The sequence below is a fragment of the Setaria viridis genome, chromosome 9 (assembly GCF_005286985.2).
Source record: "Setaria viridis chromosome 9, Setaria_viridis_v4.0, whole genome shotgun sequence".
NCBI lineage: Eukaryota > Viridiplantae > Streptophyta > Magnoliopsida > Poales > Poaceae > Setaria > Setaria viridis.
In genome coordinates, this window is record NC_048271.2 from 12889181 (window position 1) to 12893819 (window position 4639).

Genomic DNA, 4639 nt, shown 5'->3' on the forward strand with positions numbered 1-4639 from the left:
TCCCGCTCCGTCGCCGTATGTCCCCCTCCCCCGCACCGCACCACTCGGGCTCCCTCCCGAAGTTTGCCGCGAACGGACGGGGAATGTAGTGAAGGTTCACTCACCGGCGGCGGACGAAGGCTTGGGCGCGGGAGTGACGGATGCGGTGGAGGAGCAGGAGCAGGTCGTGGAGACAGCGGATGCATCGGAGGGCGTGGGGATGGGCAGAGTTCAGTTTGTCTCGGCAAAGAATTGCAGCAGAGAAGGAGAATTGGGGGTGGGAGCGGGAAGAAGAGCAGAGGAGGGGAGGGGAGGGCACCCCGCCGCTTCCTTTCCCTGTGAGAATTGCAGCAGAGGGAACGACAAAGAATGAGGAAGCTTCCCGGAGAAAAAGGTTCCAGGAGAGTTAATGGGCTGGGCTATGCCTGTAGGATGTCCGGCAGCTGTGTGTGTGACCCAACCAAGCTGCAAGCCTATTTTGGGTGGACCGAGTGGGCTGGTATCGCCAGGTTTGGTAGGCTTAGTTGGGCCTATTGTTCTAGCGGTTTTATTCAACGTTGTGCTTCTGACTGAGCGTTTCCTGTTCTTTTTTTTTAAAAAAAATGCTCTATAATTAATACTTTATTCAATTTTTACAGAAGTACTAATAGACACTTGTAAGAACTTAGAAAATATAAAATTTGTAGCACCACCTGGTGGTAAATATAAAAGTCACGGTACCGTACTGCGAAGATATAAAATTATCCAATACCCGTAGTAACGCACAGGCAAGTCCATACATTAATTAATTAATTTGTAAATATCTAAATATTTTACTCTTAGTACTCTCAACTACAACCATTCCCATCCTCAACCTAATAAAACTCAACTATAGCTATTACTCTTCTATAAAACATATTAAAATATGATTAGCTACATATAGACCATATTATATAGTATAGTAATACCGGTAGCAATGCACGGACGTATTTGCTAGTACACACACCTAATATTAAAGTGCGGTTGTTTCTTCCAACCGTCGTGGTTGTTTTGCAAAAAAAGTCCCTCAACTTTTTTATAATCAACCGTAGTCCTTGGAATATGTCTTGCCAATTTTGCAAAAAGATCCCCAAACTTTACTGCAATCATGGACGCCGGGGTTGGGGCCACCTGCATCGGGGTCGAGCCGCCCGCGCCAGCCGGCCTTGCTTGGGCTGTGCCATTTGTCGCCGCCGTGGAGCTAGAGTCGGCTAGCCACCCGCACCGCTGCGTCGGCAGGCCTCGCCTGGTCTGTGCCATCTGTTCATCGCCGTGGAGCTGGAGCTGGCCGACCACCCGCGCCACTGGTGGCCACGCCGGCCGCCTCCGCCGTCAGAGCCGGGGCTGGGGTGAACGCCGCGCCTACCGGCTTCACCGTGGGGTCGGGCCAAGGGAGCCATGCTGGCCGCCTTCGCCGGCAGGGCCGGGGCTGGGGTGGCTGCTGTGCCTGCCGCCTCCACCGCCGGTGTCGGGCCGAGGTGGCCGCACCGGCCGCCAGGGCTCCTCCGCGGGGGCGCGCCGGAGATGTAGGAGAGAAGAGAGAGAGGAGATAGGGCCAGGAGAGAGAGAAGAGATAGGAGAGAAGAGAGAGAGAGGGAAGAGATAAGGTTGGCTGGTTAAGCACCTCGCCTCCTCCCCACGACCGCGCCTCCCCCAGTCCTCCATCCGCCGCCTCCGTGCGCCACCACGCCGAGCCGCCTCTAAGCGCCCAACGCTATCGCGGACCCTGACCGGTGTGGACCCTGCCCGGCCTTCCCTCCATGCCAGCACGACAGGACGACTCTACTGTGCCGGCCCTGCCACCGCCACCGCTGCAAACAACGGATCCACAGAGCAGCCATATGCACCCACGTGCGGCCCCAAGGAGCGGCGGAGGTGGGCAGCGTGCGATCCGGTCGATGGCGGTGGTGGGCAGCGTGCGATCCAGTCACCGGCAGCGACCATGGATGTCGTGGTCGACCTCCCAATCCACTCTTTGCATACCTGCACTCGAGCCGAGCCATCGCCAACGTCCGAATCCGGGCGGCGTGATGTGGATCCGGTGGACGTGCCGGTGTGGGGATGGACATGGCATCCTCACCATTCAAGTTCTTCTCAGTGCTACTGGGAAGCTGAAGCAACTGGCGGCGTCATGAAGTAGCTGTCGTGGTGGGATAGGCGCTTCCTCTCCCGCTCGTCGCACCTCACCATGGACGGGAGCTTTGCAAACAGGGCGTGTGGGGAGCAGGTCGTCGCCGGGTGGCCTGCCTAAATCTCCTCCATCGCCGACGAGGCCATCAACGACAGTGATGGAAGGCCCGCCCAGGTGCTGGAGGTCATCTGCCCTGCATCGACCCGGCCACACTCACCACGCCTGAGGATATCCACTACACCGCCATGGAGCTTGCTAAGGCATCAGTGCAAGCAGGGTAGCAGGGCGCCGTCGCCTGTGTTTGCTGCTCTATGCTTGCCACCTATTGAAACAACCATGCTCACCACGACGAGGCAATTTTGCTGCCTGTTAATCTGGTCATTCTTGAGACACCCAAGGTGATTTGCTGTGCTTGATGCTCTGTTCTTCTAATGCTTGCACTTTAAGTGTTTGATGAAATGTCACTTCAAGCTGATAAATCATTCTTTTAGTCTATGCTACTGATTGCCTTTGTTACCATATTTCTATGTTGTTGCCTTCTGTGCTAGAATAAGTGCTGAGGCATTTCAAAAAATCGTATATGCTTCAAAGACAAGCTTTCAGATTTCTTCCAATAGTGGTCAGAGGCCCTAACAGATTTTGACTTGTGCAACCTATCTAGCTACCTTCTTAAATTTCTCTTTGGAGTGTTTATTTTTTTTTACAAGGATCAATTTCCTGCTAACTATTCAAACCGGTTGAGCTTATCTATTTTGTTTAAGTATAATATCAGAGTATGAGGTTTGTAATCTTGTGATCCCTGGTTCAGATCATTCAGTACTTCTTCTTAAGTCATACTTGATGCACATTCTAGCTGGGCTTGATTCCGTGAAACTTAATACTTACCATGGCTATAGGGGGAATTAGGACTGATAATGCTTAGCATGATTAATTCTAACAAAAACATTAATTGTATTGATACAACTGATATGCACTTCTGTGGTGTTGGGCTTGCTTTACTGTGTTGATCATATGTGATTAGATCTTGAGCTTATCCTGCATAAAGACTAGGCTAAACATATATACAAGGTGAATGCAACTTTGAATGGTATGGTTTTCTTAATCCCTGCTATATATTCCTAGGTGTTATATATATATATGTATATGTATATGTATATATCTATCTTTGTTGATGATAGACTAGCCTTTTATATTCGTAGCTGACTATTAAAGTCTATGGTGCATTGCATACTAGCATTCAACCTGCTCTGGTTATTTCTGTGCAGATTTATCAGGCGCTCAACCTTGGTCTTTTTTAGCCTAGCAATACTCTTAGATATAATGCTTGCATCTTTATCTGAAACAGGTTGTGCTCCAATCTTTGATCTAAAGTTTTTTTTTCTGTTACCTACCTCAATCTATCATTTTATTTACAATCTCATTATTTTTTATATAGTCCCTTCTCTTTTATTATACTATCTTCTCATGGCAAATGTGTTTCTTCTCTGAATTTATAATATATTTTTGGATTACTAAACGACCTTGAATGAAAAAGTTGTCAACTACAAAGTTTAAAATCTCATCGAGCTCTACAATTTTGATATAAAGTTTGTATTCATCTAAGATCATATGCAAAAGTTTGTATTAAAAAAATACAGAATCATTCCCATCCTTAGCTTTGTTTCTATTTACTTAGCCCAACAACGATTGCGCTGTCATCGTCATCATACATCCTGACGCCGTTCCCATCGTAGGTCGCCTTCTACTGCGGCAATGGGACTCCAAACGACGGTCGCCACTCAGAGCTGTGCCCGCCCCTGCTACCGTCGAAACACACGAGTTCCATGTGTGGGTCCCACGTAATAAACAGATGACATCAAACCACCCACAAATGTTTTCTGCTACTAGCAAAGAGAGGACTATTAGGGATAACACACCAACATATTGTGAAGTGAAACCAACATATTATGAACAATCGAATAATAACGTGAGAGCAAGCAAGGGTCGTAGCAACGCACGGGCATTTCTGTTAGTATATATATAAAGTGTGGTTGTTAATTCTACTGTCGTGGTTGTTTTGTAAAAAAATTTCTCAACTTTTTCGTAATGAACCCGCAGTACTGGATGTAGTTCTTGAAGATTTTGAAAAAAAAGTTCCTTTCTTCCTCGTATCGGTGGAAATCAAGCGCCGGTGGCGTGCTTGGCTTGCGTCGAGGTCATGAAACGGGAGAAAGATGTTGGCCGGCTTGACGTCCAGTGGAGGATCTGCCGGTGGCAGATCGTGGTGAAGGTACGCAAGCGCTCTAGCGACGTCGATGGCGATGTGCCGCTGCGCCGGCCATGGCAGGAGGCGCCGCCGCTCCTCGCCGTTGAACAACCACCAGTCCAGCAACCCGTGCTCGAAGAACGGGTAGACCAGGTACTGGCTGCCGCTCCCGCGTAGGAGGTAGTAGCCGAGGAGGCGTACCAAGCTGCGGTGGTGCACGCTTGCGACGATGGAGACCTCTCTCAGGAAATCAGCCTCGCCGACGG

The 4639-nt window shown here is 49.5% G+C and overlaps 1 long non-coding RNA gene across 1 annotated transcript; it reads left to right on the forward strand.

Annotated features, from left to right (window-relative positions):
* Positions 1–1437: 1437 nt before the first annotated feature.
* On the forward strand, positions 1438–4245 carry LOC117836065 (uncharacterized). The gene is made up of 2 exons (XR_004636010.2): positions 1438–3473; positions 3862–4245. It is a non-coding gene; the product is annotated as an uncharacterized lncRNA (long non-coding RNA).
* Positions 4246–4639: the final 394 nt, after the last annotated feature.